Here is an 18640-nt window from a genome sequence, read left to right as displayed (position 1 = left end):
GCCTCCCTCACTTATAAATAGATCCTTAGCCCTTTGTAAAAAAATATGAGAACTATACCATGCCAGTATTATACTAAAATAATGATATTTTCTATTATCCTCTACAAATTGAAAAGATTGAAGCTTCACTCTCTCTTCAATCTTCTTTGGTGACTCCAACAACATATCAAACTGTAGAATCATAACCACTTTGAATGACTTGCATGTTTTATATAAGATTCCTCCCTCTAGCTTTTGAGGTGTATAGGTGTCTTTCTGATCTTGTAATTATTCCCCTCTTTGAAATAAAAGAAACATTTTGTTTTACCCTGTCTTGACCTAGAGAGAGAAAATATCTAGAGAGAGATAATCTAAAATTGAGATATTTTTGGATATAAAAATCCTCCTAGTGTCTAAAATGGTTTCTCCTAAAACAAAAATTCAAAAAGAACTTTCCAATGTGCATTTGGAATTAATTGAAAATAAGTATAAAGGACCTTGGCAACCTAAGGGTCCAGATTTTTAGAAATTTTTGAATTATGCTCCAATTAAGGTTCCTATGGGCTAATAGGATCAATCCAAGTGTGGGGAGGAGATAAATCCAATTTATTAAAAAAAACCCCAAAAATGAGTAAATGCTCACGTAAGATGAAGAGTTGACTAAGGACAAGGTTACTATGAGTATTACTAAAAAAATGAGATATTTTGGGTATAATGATTCAATTTTTGACACCTTGGTAAGAACAAGGAGGGCTCTTCAAGGAGGCGCGACGTCCTCCGTTGACTCTTCATCAGCTGTTGCAATGAGGAAGATATTCTGTCCTCTCGGCTTTTTGGAAACAAAGATGAACAAATTCTTAGAGTTAATCCAAGGGAGCAGAACTATTGAAGTATATCACTACGCGTTCGCTCTCCTCCTCAAATACTCGCCACCGGTGGATGAAGAACAGCTGATGGTCAGGTTCATTTTTGGGGATTGAACGAACCTTTGAATATCCTAGTGAAGAATGCCAAGCCAGTTTCCATGGCCGAAGCAGTGCGGATGGCGAAGGATTTTGCCAAGGCCTTTGATGTCAAGGTCCCATCGAAGCCAGCACCATCACCTTTCGAAAGGTTTTTAGCTCGAGAAGGTGATTCCAACCTTCCACCGTCTAAGAGATATAAGGGTCAAGCCCACGATATGGGAAGTTCCAGAATGGAAGAAATATCCTTTTTTTGGAACTCAATCCCTTGGAATTCAACTTCAGAAGTTCCACCCTTGAACAAGGGAGTGAAATGCTATAACTGTCAAGGATTGTCCAACTCCTTTTGGAATAAGGTTTTTAGGGCGAGAAAATCAGGGATCAAGATTCCAGACTCGAGCTCCTTCCTTCCAGAGTTATCAAGTTTCTTTCCGCCAAAATCAGAGAAATCCCAGAGGTAGCCCCTCTAACCAACCCACAGTTTCAATCCAAAGTAATGCAAGACCTCTGCCTCAAAATAGGGAAATTTTTAGTATAATTCAATTTACGATTATTTATCAAAGGTGGAAATTATATGGGTAGAATTGATTTCTATAAATCCCATGAATTCTTTTATTCAAAAGAGGAATATTGAATATAATTTATTTGAGAAATTGAGAATGAATATGGAAATAGTCGTCGAGAAAAAGAACCTTTAATTAGGCCAAGCAATTGGCAAAAATTTAGAAAAAGTTCCATTAATCGGGATCAACCTAGAAAAAGCTATTAAATGGGAATAGCATGTGAATGGATGAGATAAGGTGAAAATAGGATGCGATAAGATCTCTAGGGGATGTGATAGGATGTGATAAGATGCGATAGGATGAGAATGGATGCGATAAGATGTGTATGGGATGTGATAGAATGTGAATGGATGTGTGATAAGAGGTGTATGGGATGTGTCAGAATGTGAATGGATGTGATAAGATGTGTATGGGATGTGATAGGATGTGATAAGATGTGATGTAATGAGAATGAATGTGGATGTGTATGTGGAAGAATGGATGTGGATGTGTATGTGGAAGAATGAATGTGGATGTGTATGTGGAAGAATGGATGTGGATGTGAATGTGGAAGAATGGATGCGGATGTGAATGTGGAAGCATGGATGTGGATGTGTATGTGGAAGGATGTGATGTCCATGTGAGTGAATGAATGAGATGTGAATCGGGATGTGAATGAATGACATGTGATGTCATGTGAATTGGATGTAAATGTATGATATGGGATGTGATGTGAATCGCGATAAGAATGAATGAGATGAGATGTGATGTAAATTGAGATAGATGTGTAATGAATGAGGTGTGATGGGATGTGAATATGGGTTGATGTGAGTGGATGAGATGTGATGAGAATAAATAAGAAAAGATGTGATGAGATGAAAAATGATGTGATTGGATGAGAATAGGAATACATATGCAGTGGATATGGATTAAGTAATGTGGACAGATGTGGAACAATGTGAAAGACTAGAGTTCAATATAAAAACTGTATTTATGACCTATTTTTAAATGACTGTTTTATGTCAAAAATGTTGGGGAAGCATTTTGATTGTCTTGTGAATGAGGTTGTGGATACTTAGCTGATAAAGTTGCAACAGTTGATGCAGAGTAAACGGAGGATGTCTCGCGTAGCAAGGTCAGCCGAGGTCTTGATGACAAGCCTTAGTTTGATTCAAATGGTGAGCTTCTGGTACGGTGGATGAGGGACCAAGGAAGCGGCCTATGAGTGAAGCACTAGGTCACTTGCAAAGGATCCTAGAGGGTGCTGACCATACGGTGCTCGGGCTCTGGGTCGCCGAAGATACCCATAAGTGCGTCGGGGAAGATATTAGAACAAGGAGTAAGAGTTGTTTTCTGAAACCGGGCATGGATCTGGTTGATTGACCTTGCTGGTCCTCAACGAATGACTCCATGGCTCTTTTATATGGATCTGTTGGTTGATCTTGCTGATCTTCAACGGAGATTCCATCTTGATTTTTATAAGTGAATATATTGCCGGTTACTATGAGCTAGGAACTATCAAAAAGGTCCCTGAGAGTGGACAGACGGTGAGCGTTCTGGTAACCAATGATGCCATAGATACACCGATGAAGGAATGATTGGAAATAAGGATTCAACCGGAGATTTTGAGGATTATGATCAGTGACACTATGTTTCATTAAATGATTGTTTTAAAGATAGTTGAATCTGTGAAAAAGGCAATTTCATATTGGGTGTGTAAGTGGTGTGATTGGCGTTAAATTTGTATGAAAAAGAGAGTAGTAAGAGAATACAGCATCAACTCCCACCAACTCAAGCAAAGAACCTCGCCAACCCTTGTGTGGAGGAAAAAGACAACTCAACCAAATGGGTTGGGAATTGCCAAAGCAATGAAAGTACCCACCACTCTGGTTACAGAACTGAACAAGGAACCTAAAGGTAGAAACAAAGAAGTCCAAAGAGACACAAATAGAAGCCCTCCACCACAAGGCACAGTAACAACATTGTTCCGTTGGGTGGAAGGAACAACAATTAAAAACTCCCACATAGAGCTAAAACGATTGAATCAATAAATTCCGAAAAGTGTCCAAGTGACCCCTTGGTTCTCGTGGTGGGCAGTAAAACAGAAGGGTGTCCAATGGTTGCATAATAGGTATGAGGTAATCAAGGTATCATGCACTCATTATGTGCATGTTTGGCTGCTTGAGCATGAAGGAAAAAATGAGAAAGTATCGATCTTATGCATTCGCAAAGGTTCACGCTCTGAACAAATTCACAATTTAGGTTCACGCTGTGAACAAATTCATAAAGGTTCACGCCGAGAAGTTAGAACAAATTCACAAAGATTCACACCATGAACAAATTCAAAAATGTTCACGCTGTGAAATGGTAATTTCTCACGGGCCGATCAAGTAGCGCCACGTGGTTTTCTTCATTAAGGAAGCCGCCCTGTCCCGATGGCTACGTTATAAAATCAAATTTCTTTCCTCTTTTGTCATTTTGCATTGTGTGACCTACACTTTCACTCTTGATAGCTTTGCATCTCCCATCCCGCCATCCCAAATTTTAGACTTAATCCATTCTCATCACTTTCACTCTTGATCGCTTTGCATCTCCCATCTCGCCATCCCAGATTTCAGACTTAATCGATTATCTCCTTTCAAGGTGGGAGATTGATCTTTTTTCTTTTAGTTTTCTTTTTCTTCTTGTATTTTTATTGATATTCATGTGATTGATCAAAATCTTGTCAACACTGCTTCGTGTACATACTTCACAATTATTCTAAACAATTTCTTCATGTGGTATCCTCACATACATCTCTACACTAAAAGCAAAAATGAAAACCCTCATAACAAACAACCTTAACTAACGATTCATGATATTAACACCCTGCAATCTCATGGAACCTCAGGTTCGTGAAATTGTAGTTTCATGGAGCCTAAAAGTTTCTCGAAACGTGCACATTCACGAAACCTAGCTTTTCATGAAAACTCACTTTCTCATGGAACCTCAATGGTTCATGCCTAACCGGTTCATGGAACCTCAAAGTTTCACAAAAACTCACTTTTTCATGGAGCCTCAATGGTTCACGCCTCACCGATTCACGGAAACTCAAAGGTTCATGGAACCTAAAAGGTTCACGGAACCTGCAGTTTTACAAAAACTCACTTTTTCATACAACCTCAATGGTTCACACCTAACCGATTCACAGAACCTCAAAGGTCCACGGAATCTACAACGAAACCTGTAGTTTCACGAAAACTCACTTTTTTCATAGAACCACAATGGTTCACACCTAACCGGTTCACGAAACCTCAAAGGTTCATGAAACCTAACTTTTTCATGGAACTTGCAGTTTCATGAAAACTCACTTTTCACAGAACCTCAATGGTTCATGCCTAACCAGTTCATGTGACCTAACTTTTTCATGGAACCTCAATGGTTCACGCCTAACCGATTCACGAAACCTCAAAGGTTCACGGAAACTAACTATCTCATGGAACCTGACTATCTCATGGAACCTGACTTCATGACTTGTAGATTCACGAAACCACTCTAACCCTGCACCTTCATGCCACATCCTTCACCTGTCTATTAACACACCCTATGATTGCTCCTACACTAACAAAATCCTCAATTCAACTAACCAATTACCCATCAAAAAAAGAGAAAAAAGAACAATCCAACACCAGTGGATCCCTAGCAAGTCAGATAAAGAGGCCATCGTGGGTCCCAAAGTTGAACTTTTTGGGCCCTTATGCCCAGGCCTTCCATGGGGCCATCATCATTAAACAAGCCCCCATGGCCCATGGAACGATAGCCCTACATTACCACAACCCAGAATGCCTCCAAATTCTGGAGGAGGGCGAAGTCGGACAAGGTTGGTTTGGGGAAAATGGCACAGATACTCCCAAGAAGTGTATCAACACAGAACTTTGCGTTGAATACCTCAAGACCTACGACAAGGGCACTAAAAGGGGAACCATCACCAAAGCTGACGGCACTTTCGAGCAACTCCTCATCATAGAAGAGCTCATATGGGATACTCTGCAGGTTTCGCCCATAGTTAAGGTCCACGCACATGCCATCGACAAAATGCATCTGGATGCAATGCTCAAGAAAATTTCTTACAACTCAAATGGGGCCGAGTATGAAAACATCCGAGATGAGGCTACGGAAAAATCTTGCAGGGCCATGTCCTTGAAAATGCAGGTGAAGCCTGTGGACAGATATAACAGGGTGCCCTTGAACAGAATTACAAAAGTATATGAGGAGAAAGAAGAAGACTGGGCCTACTATGTCCATAGAGAGATGGAGAACTACTTAAAGGCCCACCAATCCAAAATCTATAACCCGTACCTAAGTTCTAAATCATGTAGCAAAAAGGCCTCTCCCAAATCCCGTCGAACTAGAGAAGCACTTACAGCACTGTTGCCATAACAACCCAAATTAATAGCTGAAGATATGCAAGAGGGGTAGGCTATCTTGATGGAGACCCAAGCAATCATGAAGGAAATCAAGAAGGGGCAAAGGAAGAAGACAGATAACAAGATGAGGAGAGTAATTCCAGATATAGCTGTTGAGTCACAAAGATTAGAGGCGGAAGTGGCCCAGGAAATCCAAACATACCAAGAGGCATTGCAAGAGACCACTCTCAGCCAAGCCACACAGAAGCCCCTACAACAAGTTACTCCTCTGACAAGCCTAACTCAACTAATATTTACAGATCTATTGTTGAGAAAACGTGGTGTTCATGCTAGATCAAGTGTGTGGAGGTGAGGGACTCACAAAATACAAGAAAACTATCTTGTTTATTAAGTTGTTTATGAATACAACTTGGCCTTGCTTAATACAAAATGCCTCCTAGCTCCACCTTTAAATAGATGAGCTAGTGGACCTTAAGTCCATTCACACTCACACCCTTCTCTTCCCCTACTTAACCTTTAAATAGATGAGCTAGTGGACCTTAAGTCCATTCACCTTTAAATAGATGAGCTAGTGGACCTTAAGTCCATTCACACTCACACCCTTCTCTTTCCCTACTTAACCTTAGTCTCTTAATACCCCCCCTCAATACCAACTATGAAAGAATGGAATAGGTGGTATTGGACGACATAGGATGCTTTTATAACATTAGGCATAAAAGGTTTGGAATATAGGTGTGATTACATTGAGATTTAAAACAATTTCTCAGCATAGGTAGAGGCTGATACAAAGTTTGCCTCTAACTCTTTGTTAGGACATTTAGAAGTAATATGTCCCGTTTGTTTACACTTGTTACATTTCATTTTGTTGGGATATTTGAGCCAACAATTATTTGCCAAGTGACCCACCTTTTTGCAATGGGCACATCTTACTTTGACCACTTGATGTGACAAAGCTTGTTCGATAGTCGATGAAGTGGTTGCATTTGAAGATTCAGCTCCTTCCTTTGGCCTCTTTTCTTCATCAAGACAAGATTGAATGACTCCTTCGAGGGTGGGATTAGGTATGTTCTTTAGGGTGGTGACCAAGGTGGGGTACACCTTCTTGACTGCTTTAGTAGTAAAATAGCCATTGCATCATCTTCATCCATTCTTGCATTCATTGATGCAAGTTGAGCCATAAGGCCCTTCAAGTGAGAGATGAAGGCTCCAATGCCTTCTCCCTCTTTGAGTTCCAAGCTGAAAAATCCAATTTTGAGTGAGATCTTGGAATTCTTACCACGAGCTCCATCAAGCTCATCCCATTTCTCCTTTGCAGTCGGAAGCTGGTCCACATGGTGAATGAGAGCCTCATAAAGATGAAGCATGATGATGGCTTGCGCCCTCTCATCATCTTCAATATCTTCAGCCTTTGTTCGATCAATAACCTTAGTGCCGGAGATGAATGGCCAAAATCCTTTGGACATCATTTTGTACTTAACAAGGACTTGCCAAGTGTGGAAGCCCTCTCCCAAGAACTTCTTGATTTGAGTGTTGTCCTTTAATATTGGGTATTGAAGGAGGTTATTAGAGAGTAATGGGTTGATTTATGAAGAAGACAAAACCAGAAAGTTTTGATATTTAGGCTTATTTAGAAGGAGAAAGGCTTATAAGAGTGCAACAACCCTAATCAAGTCAAGAATGTTGCATAAATAGGAGATTAAAACAGTAATTTTTATGGTTTAACACTTAGGGTTTGTGCCCAATTACTAATTTTGATGGGGATTAGCTTCAGTGTTAAAGAACACTTTGTTTGGTGATTAAGATCACCATTAGTATTTAAAAAACACAATTAGTGCTTAAGAGTATATTTTTTACATCTAATGACACTTGTAGTGGTGATTAAGATCACCATTAGTGTTTAATAAAACTCTTAGTGTTTAAAAACACTTTAGAATAACTCCCCTTTGCTAGATTGGAAGCTTCATTAGTGTTAATCAACACTATTAGTGCTCATAAACACACTTTGAAGAGCTTTGAGAACTTGAAGATGACGAGGAAGCTTGATGACGTGATGAATGAGACTTATGAATGCCTCATGTGGTTGGCCACCACTTCAAAATCAAGAGAAGGATCAGCAACAAGCTCTCACAACATCACTTGGGTGATTAGAGCAAAGAGGGAAGGATTAGAGCAAGGAAAAGAGATAAATTTGAAGCTTTAATGGAGAGCTTCAAGAGCTTGAAAGAGAGCTCTCTGGTTTTTCTGATGTAGCAGCCGTGTCAAGCCTCCATTTGGCGTGAAAATCAAGTTGTATCTCCTTGACTCAATGGGCTTCAAAAGCCCTAAGGCTATGCAGCCTATAATGCGTTGTAGACGGCGAACTGTTGTACAACCACTGTGCTGCACGCCGGGCTGAACCAGTGAGAATGCCGCGACGACGAAGCGACGAACTTGGCAATTGGCTGTACAACCGCATATGCCCGGATGTTCTCCACAACTCCCTAGTTGGAATCTCCTCAAGATATGGCCTCTACAAATGGCTAGAAGTCCTCCAGCAGGTTGAGCTCCACACAAGAGAAGATGAGGATTTTGACCTATTCTACACCACAAATGTGACCTACTCAAATGTGACCTATTCTACACCACAAATGTGACCTACTCAACCAAAGCTCTAGATACCATGTTGAGAAAAAGTGGTGCTCATGCTAGATCAAGTGTGTGGAGTGAGGGACTCACAAAATACAAGAAAACTATCTTGTTTATTAAGTTGTTTATGAATACAACTTGGCCTTGCTCAATACAAAATGCCTCCTAGCTCCACCTTTAAATAGATGAGCTAGTGGACCTTAAGTCCATTCACACTCACACCCTTCTCTTCCCCTTCTACTTAACCTTAGTCTCTTAATATCTATCTCCCCGCAAAGAATCAACTCTGATAGACACGCCAACAGAGACAGCGCCCAAACAAGAAGCACCAATATAGGATGAGGAAAAACAAGGCATTGAGGCAGCCATAGCTCCAGTACAAGAAACTTTTTTTTTCTAAAATTTTCTAAATTTTTTTTCTTAGGGAAACCTATTGACTTTTTGAATTCCGAGAATCTTTTGACCTTTCGGATTCTAGGAACTTTTGACCTTTCACATTCTGATTTTTTTTTTGTCTTTTCATTTTCTCGAAATTGTTGGCTTTTTGTATTCCAGGAGGAAGACCATTGGGATTCCAAAATTTTTTGGACCGTTCGTATTCCCATGCATTCAGGGTAAATTAAATTTTTTTAAAATTCTTAAAAATCAGAAAAAAATTAGACAAAGGTTATTTTAATTTTCTAAAAAATGTGGGATTGGTGATTGGCATATGGTGTGTCCATTCGGGCGCTTGCGACCATTTAAATTCTTTTAAAAATCTATTTTTTACCTAGGAAATTAGAAAATCTATTAAAATCTTAAATTTTCTTTGGATTTGAGAATTATCGACGAGCGGAATTGGAAATTTTGTGAATGATGGGATTCTCATGAGAAATTAAGAATATTTTAGAAATTATTTTTAGAAATCTTAGAAATTGGTATTTATAAAATATCAATGGTATTTTGGCAAATCTAATTTGCTAAAACTTTTCTCGAAAAATATAGGTTGGAAGGCCATAAGATAGGTTTGATGGAATTCCAAATTAGCGTATTTTGAGGCCCTATAAAATTAGAAAAAATATGGTAATTCTTTTTTCTTGAGAATTCTTGTTTTCGAGGGTTATTTGGAGTTCATGGGCTAGTTGATCTAGTTGTTTTAGTGGATTTTATTAGATGGTTTCCAATTTTATATGGACTCATTAGGTTTTGCCTAGATCACTTGCGTTTAGGGGATTTTAGTGAGTGCTACACGCATGTGTTTCACTTGCTTACTTTGGAGTTTTGCTTAAACGACACCACGTTCATATACTTCAGAGGATTGATGAGTTGGCCACCAATTTTAATGCTTCTTTTGGCATGATTAATGACCATTAGATAGCATGCATTGATTTTTATGATCAACTATGGTTTTCATGCTTTTGAGGAGCTTTTATGCTTTTATCCATGGTTTTATAAGGATCTTTTGATCTTTTGGATAATTTATGTGCTTTGAAGGTAGCATTGGCCTTCATTTTTTGCACGTCATTTTGGAGTATATTCCTTGTACTCTTGTACATATTCCAATTTAGATACCTGGTTGCTTATGGTTCTAGGTGAATTGTTATTTTTTTATCATAAATTTATTGTGTTTATCGGGTAATTATCATTAGAAAGGGGCCAATAATTCAAATTGTTTTCTAATGATGTACTCACAAAGAGTTATTCTGTGATGAGGTCTTGGGTATATAGAGACAAGTTTTAGTATGTGAAAGTCTGGGATAAGGCCATTTCATTCCTTTTATGCAAGATTTTATTCATATTTCCCAGACAACATACTAGGGAGTTGCAAATTGGTAAGGTATGCATGGGTGGTATCATGGTGGTATGGGACACTAGTGATCCCTCACATATATTATTTTATATCAGGTAATTTGGGCTCAAGGTTCAGTGAGCAGGTATAAGGCAAGATTGGTGGCCAAAGGCGATGCGCAGACTTACGGCATTGACGAAGAGACATTCAACCCGGTTGCAAGAATGAAAATCGTGAGAGTTTTCATTGTTATGGTTGCATAGCAAAGGGTTGGTCTTTACATTAATGGATGTAAAGAATGCCTTATTGCATGGTGATTTGCAAGAAGAAGTTTACATGATGCAGCCACTAGGTAATGAGAGTGATGCATACCAAGATTTTGTATGCAGGTTACACAAAGCTTTGTATGGCTTGAAGCAGGCACCAAGAGCATGGTCAAACAAAATCAGGGAGTATCTTGTTACCATTGGATTTTAGATATCCAATGCAGATTTTTCACTTTATGTGAAAAATACAAATAGATAGATCATGCTATTAGTTATCTATGTGGATGACTTGATTATCACTAGTGATGGTGATGTTGACATACATGATATTAGGAGGCCTTTGAAGAACAAGTTTGAGATGAAGGATTTGGGTGAGCTGTGGCATAGAGGTGGTGAGATCACCTCATGGAATTTTGTTATTATAGAGGCAATATGGCTTGGACATGTTGTCCAAGTATGGTATGATAGTCTATAAGCCTATTTTCAGTGCCATTGGAGTAGAACACAAAGATTTCCACAAATACAAGTGAGCTTTTAAGATTAGTGGATTGTGTTGACAAATTGTTTGCATCTTAACCTTTGGCCACGTAGACCCAATTGTGGAATGACGAATCGAGAACCTGTATAGCTGAAATTTCTATGGGGAATGTTCAAAAAAGATAATTGAAATTATTAGTCTGATGGACCATTATTATGTTAAGGATATGAATGAACTATTTTTTGATAATGAGTTTTGTATGTTTCTTCTATAGAAGGGATCTTTATCCCGGGATTTTGAGAGAGTTGACCAAACTTTAAGGAACCCTAGAATCGGTTGGATCTAAAGTTTAACTCCTTTTAGATTTGAAGTGATCTTTTCACCTAAACGTCTTGGTTAAGTTGGAAAAAGGGACTTAACAAAGAATTTTTGTATTAATAGGATCATGGATCGAGGTCATCGTGGTAGAAGTGCTAGCCCCCGACGTGATGATGAGAGGAAGAGCTTGACCTAGATGTTCGCAAAGCTCTTCATAGACCTCAGCCTGGACCTTTCAAAGGTGAAGGGGAGTACTTGGGAGAAATAGTAGAGAAGTGGATCGAAGCTATGGAAGAGTACTTGGATGCCACTAGTTACAACAATGAAAAAAGTAAGATGGCTCTTGCAAGGCTGAAGATCGTAGAAATAGCCAGAGTAGCATGGAGGAACCATTGTGAGACGAATCGCTTGGATTGGAACACCTAGACGTGGGATGATCTCAAAGCATACCTCAGAAAGAGATTCTGTCCTCCTCCAGGCTTCTTGGAGACAAAGATGAATGAATTCTTGGAGACAAAGATGAATGAATTCTTGGAGCTAACCCAGGGAAGCCGAACTATGGAGGAATATCACTAGGCATTCGCTCTTCTCCTCAAATACTCACCCACCACTGGATGAAGAACAGCTAACGGCTAGGTTGATTCAGGGAATGAATGAACCCTTGGATACCTTGGTGAAAAATGCTAAGCTAGTTTCTATGGCTGAAGTAGTGCAGACGGCAAAGGATTTTGCCAAGGCCTTTGTTGTCAAGGTTCCGCCAAAGCCAACGCCATCGTCTTTCAACAGATTCCTAACCCCGGAAGGTGATTCAAACTTTTTGCCTCCTAAGAGACAATAAGGTCCTAGTCAAACCCAGGATACAGGAAGTTCTATAGTGGAAGAAAGGCCTTTTCCTCGGAACACAATCCCCTGGAACTCAAATTCAAAAGTTCCACCCTTGAACAAAGGAATTAAATGCTTTAAGTGCCAAGGATACGGTCATCGTAGCATGGAATTCCCAACTCCTTTTGGATCAAGTTTTTCGGGACAAGGAAGTCAAGGACCAAGATTCCAGATTCCAGCTCCTTCCTTCTAGAGTAATCAAGGTCCTTCCTGTCAAAATGAGGGAAACCCCAGAAATAGATTCCCTAACCAACCCTCAGCTTCAATACAAAGTAATGCAAGACCTCAGTCTAAGAATTGGGAAAATCAAAGAGAGAAGTTCCCAAACTAGCCATCTACTTCCAAGGCAGTAACGCTAGAAGTAATTGAAGAAGAAAGAGATTATCCTCCTCTAGCTGCGAGATGAGGACATCTCGCATTTTTTAAGTGGGGTAGGATGTAAGATTCCTCCCTCCAACTTTTGAGACGACTTTTGAGATGTAAAGGTGCAAGAACCTCCCCTTCAATCTCTGTAATCATCTCCTATTTCAGAATGCAAGAAAACATTATTTTTCTTTGTTTTTGGTCTAGAGAGAAAATATTCTAGAGAGAGATAGTACAGTTTTGAAATATTTTTCGATAAGTATTTTCTCCCAGTGAGAATAGAAAGAGATCCCTTGAAACAGAATTTCAAAAAGGGTTTTCCAATGTGCATTAGAAATTAATTGAATATGTATATTGGACATCTTGGCCTATGGGTACATAATTTCAAAAAAATTCTAATTAAGGCCCAAAGAGTGTTGTAAAGAAACAATGAGGTTAATCCAAGTGTTAGGATGAGAACAATGCAAAGAATAAAAGAAAATCTCCCAAAAATGAGTAAATTCTCACATAAGATGAAGAGTTCACTAGTACTAGAGTTTATTAGTAAAAAAATATAATTTATTAGTATAAAAATAGAATTTTGACACATCAGGAAGGGAGGAGGGGGATCATGAAGGATGCACCTAGAAATCACATCAAGGGGGTATTTTTTAATTCAAAAAAGTGAGATATTTCATCTCTCCTCTCTCCTCCTTCAAACCAAATAAAAAGAGTGAGCCAAACTAGTCTACCAAAATGGATCAAACTAGAGCTGGAAGCCTTTAGCTTCTAGTTGTACTTGGTTGGTGGCCTCCCTCACCTATAAATAGACCCCCATTCCTTTGTATTTTCATATTGGAGTAACTCTATGCTAGTGTAATCTTCAGTTTAGTATATTTCTATTATCTCTCTACCTTGCCTTTCCATTATGAAGCTTTGGGGCTTCACTAATCCTCTTCTTCTCTTGAAGATTACCCTCTTTTACTTGATGGCCAAGCTTCTTCTTTAAGGGCTTCACATTTCCCTAAAGAATCAAGCCAAAAACCAAGGGTAAGCCTAAAACAATGGTGTTTTTTCCTCTTTTTCAATGGTACCTCCCTAATGCTTGGGAAGCATTTTAATCTATGGTTCTTCTTAAAAACCATGCTTTTATTGATTTATATTGTTAAAATAGATTAATGCTAATATTTTATGCTTAAATGTAATGATTTTGATTTGTAAATCTCTCTTTTTGTAATAATACTCACCTTTATTGAAATAATCCTTCTTGGAAGGATAGATCTTAGTCCTAATCTCATTTTCTTAACCAAAACTCTAGGCCTAACAAGCTAGAGATGGAGATTAAGCATTTTTATGATTTTTAATCTAATTAAAATAAGGATTAATTTATTTAAGCTTGTTTTATGTTAAGAAAATTCATATTTATGCATTCTAAAGTGAAAGAAAGCTTGTGCTAACATTCTTATAATTATTTTCATATGGAAGTCATAATTGGGTATTTTTTCTAAAATAAACAAGGTGCTTAAATGTAATTATGTTTATGTTTAAGCTTAGGTTTATGCATAAACTAATTTTTATGTTAAAGTGTTATTTTGACCATTTTTAATTCATAGAAAATGTGAGGAAGTTATGGCAAATTGTTATCAGTAGAAAATGAAGGTTTATGCATAAATATTTTTTATTCTAAAAGAGGAACTTTGAGTATTATTATTCCATAGAAAATGTGGGAAAACTATGGCAAATTTTTTTTTTATTTTTTTACATAATTAATTTTTATGCTAAAAGTGGAATTTTAAGAATTCTCATTTCATATAAAATATGGGTAAGTTATGATAAAATCTTTATTATTAGAAAATGAAATTTTTGCATAAATAAATCTTAGGCTAAAAGTGGAGTTTTGAGCATTATTCATTGTCTGAAAAATAAAGAAGGGTATGCACAAATTCTCTAGATTCATTTAATTTATGAGAACTATGGAAATGATTATGAATAGAATTCATTTGGATAAAAATGGGTTAGTAGGTGTGCATAAATATTTTATGCTAAAAGAGGGATTTCCATGATATTCTATTTAGGAAAAATAGAGAAAAGAAGGTGAAAGTATTCATAGGGGTGCATTGAGAAAATATAGATAAATTTTAATTAGAAAGAGGAAATATGGGTATAATTGATTTTGTAAATCCCATGAGATCGTATGCATAAATCTTTTATTCAAAAAGAGGAATATTGAGTATATTTTATTTTGGAAAAATTGAGATAAGAATGAGAAAATATTCATGCAAATGCATCGAGAAATCATGGATAAAATTTTAAATAAGAAAGAGAAATCACAAACATAATTAACTTTTGGAATTACAAAGTATATGTCTAGATTCTCAAAAAATAGAATCTTGGGGTATATTCCGAATGGGAAAAGGATTTCCCAGAAAAAGACTAAAAACATGCTTAATTGGATGAATATGACTGCCTTATTCCTAGATTCCCTGGGAAAGGAATACGGATCCAAAAGAGAATGGAAATTTAGACTTAACTGAATTAAGTCGAGAAAAGTTATCTTTATCTGAGCCAAGTAATGGCCGAGACTTAGAAAGACCTGTCAGTATAAAAAGTAGAGTAACTATACTTTTATCTGGTTGATGTGCAGAATAATGTGAGATAATGTGAGTTGATGTGAAAATGATGTGTGGATGATGTGAAATGATGTGAGATGATGTGAATGAATGTGAGAATGATGTAGGAAGACGTGAATGAATGTGGGAATGATGTAGGATGATGTGAATGAATGTGGGAATGATGTAGGATGATGTGAATGGATATGAAATAATGTGATGTGAATTAATGTAAAAAAATGTGGGATAATGAGAAATGACGTGGAATGATATGGGATGATGAGAAATGATGGGGAATAATGTTGTGGAATGATAAGGAAAGATGGGAATTTTGTTTGGAACTGTAATTGTATGTGAAACCTGTTTTTAAAGATTGTTTTATGTCAAGAATGTTGGGGAATCATTTTGACTATCTTGTGGAATGAGGTTGTGGGGATCTAAGTGAAAAGGTTTCAACAACAGTTGATGGAGAGTCAATGAAAGACGTCTCGCATGGCAAGGTTGGCCAAAGGTCTTGACCAGCCTCCTTGGTTCGATTAAAATGGTGAGCTTCCAGTACGGTGGATGAGGGACCAAGGAAGCAGCCTATGAGTGAAGCATTAGGTGATCTGCAAAGGAGCCTAGAGGGTGCTGACCATATTGTGCTCACATGTGCGACAAGGAAGAAAAATGAGTTGGAGTTGTTTTCTGAACACGGACATGGATCTGGTTGATTAGCCTTACTGGTCTTTAACGGATGAGTTCATGGCTCTTTTACATGGATCTTGTTGTGATTGATCTAGCTGATCTTCAACAGAGAGTCCATATGGATTTTATGTGATTATACCCCTAGGTACTATTGAAAAGGTCCCTAACAACTGGTGAGTGTTCTGGTTGTTGCCGATGATGCCATAAGTATGCTGAGGAAGGAATGACTGAAACTGGATTTTATGGTTGGAAAGTAGAAAAGTTGGAAATGGGATCTGGAAATGGAATACTAAGAATTATGATGGAAACACTGTGGTTTTATTGCAATGTTATTTTGAAAATAGTTGAATCAGAGAAAAGGCAATTTCCTATTGGTGTCTATTTAAATTTTGCATGAGAGCCGGCTAGGGGGCTTATTGTTGAGATTCAAGCTTGATGTCAGTGTGTGCCAGCTATGCTATGTGCTGGCATGTTAGGTAGGAACATGTGTGAGACATCAATGACTGTGTCCAGCTGGTCATAGTGTGTGGACATTAGCTAGGGTTAGATGTGTGTGGACACAACTCATAGTGTGTCTTGTGTATTATGGATTATGGCATTATGCATTGTGTGAGAAGGGAGATGGCTTCCCTCTATGGTTAGGGTTTGCAATATACATTAGGGTTTGCTCCTATGTGTGTGTCTCCTCTCCCTCTACCTGTTTTTCAACATGGTATCAGAGCTTGGTGCTCTCTATTAGGGTTTATGAGAGTGAGAGAAGAGGGAGAAGAAGCTGTGAAGAAAAGCTGTGAAGCTACCATTGAAGCTGTGAAGCTTGGAGCATACTAATTTCTATCAGATCTGAGAGCTTGGCCTACTGGGTAAGGTCTACTGAACACCCTTAAGCGGATTGCAGGTGATTCAAGCAGAAACAAAGCAAATTAGGGTTGCCCAAAGTAAAGGAAAATTTTGGTTTTTTGGAAGCTTTCCATTGAAGCTTGGAAGTGGTGATGTATGGTGAAATAGATGCAAATCTGGCAAAGAAACATGTATGTGGCAAGGATGAATGTATTGGCAACTCATGTACAAGTCCTACAATGATTTTGGAGCAAATTTGATGCATTTGAATGAGTGGAAAATTACTGGTTTTTGAGCTCTCACAAAACAGAGAAAAAGAGAGGTCAAATTTTGATGAAATTAAACCAAGTTTTTGGCAAAAATCATACCATTGATGGATTGTACACTTGCCTAGGTGTGTTGGGCATCTCATTGCATCATCAATTAGCACTATAACCTTCCCAAATCCTCTCTACAGCAGGCGGCGCAATGTCTACAGAGAAACAGGGCAGTTTTTCAACTATTTGAGTGGAGGCCCAAAATCAAGTATTGTGTCTGACAAATTTCAAAATTGGCTTAGCAAATTTGTAATTCACATACCCAAGGAGGTTGCTATATGATTGGATTGAGCAATTATGATCTATGGAGCTGGAAATGAGCTGATTAAATAGGCTATCTCTACTGTATTCAGTGAAACAGAGTGTGATTAATCGACTAATTACTCTCTCGTCAAAAATAATTGGTCTAATTTCTTTTACATGGAGTTAGTGGACATCATTGCTAAGATAATGAATGCCTGGTCTCTCAATTTGGACAAGGATTGAAGAAATTAGAGCAAATTTACTACTGGTTTTTCTGGTTTTTCTTAAAACATAGAAAGGGGTTTGACAAAATTGGTATGTACACACCTCGGATAGTGTTGATATGTAACATTGAGGTTGTTTAGGTGTCAATGCAAGCTGTGAAAAATTGGATAGGAAGAACTTCCAAGCATGGAAGTACACGATTAAAAGTTTTTTGAAGGGAAAAGATTTTTGGAATTTCATTACACGTGCGGAGCCCGAGCCAGAACTACCCCGACAACCTACACAGTAGCAGGTTATAGCTCATAAGCAATGGTCTGAAAGAGCATACAAAGTGTTGCATTATCTATCTATATGTATTTCGGATGCTATACTCATACACATACATGATGCTGAGAATCCCAAGGATGCATAGGATACATTGGTAAAGCTGTTTGATACTACAGACACGAGTACTCGTCACAAGTCTCCATTGTGACAATAGATTCATAATGTGAAACAGAATTGAAGGAGCATCCATGATTATGTATAAGAAATAAAGAAGTATGCAAATGCATTGGCAACAATCAATGTCCCCATGTATGATGATTTGGTGGACATTACCTTGCGTGGTCTTGGCAAGGAGTATAAATCTTTTGATACATCTATCTCGGTTCGGAGTACAGGTTTACCAGACTTTGATGAGTTGGTTTCACTCTTGCTTGTTGAGGAAATCAAACTCAGTGCTTTCATGATGCATCTACTAGCCATGATAATAATGGCAGAAATCAGGCTTTCTATTCACATAGAGGATCTAGAGGCAGGGGGAGATTTGCATCACGTGGCCGTGGTAATGGTCATGGATGGCAGGATAGGTCATTCGCAACAGAATTTTCAGCCTAAATATGGTGCTAGAGGTGGTCATGGATATACACCTCAGAGAGGCAGAGGCAATCCTCATGGTAGAGGACGTTGGCAAGGCCAACAAACATCTATGCAAGATGTGGAATGCCATTACTGTAGGAAATTTGGTCATATGGCACGTGATTGTTTCCGCAAACAAAATGATTTGAGAGGGTGTAGAGCACAACATGGTGGACATTATGCATAACATGGTAGAAATTATGCATCAAGCAGTAATGATGGCAGCGCAAATCACTTGTTTGCCACCATGAAAC

The sequence above is a fragment of the Cibotium barometz genome, chromosome 39, assembly GCF_041138505.1.
Source record: "Cibotium barometz isolate CiBa-2024 chromosome 39, ASM4113850v1, whole genome shotgun sequence".
Lineage (NCBI taxonomy): Eukaryota > Viridiplantae > Streptophyta > Polypodiopsida > Cyatheales > Cibotiaceae > Cibotium > Cibotium barometz.
This window is presented reverse-complemented; position numbering follows the sequence as displayed.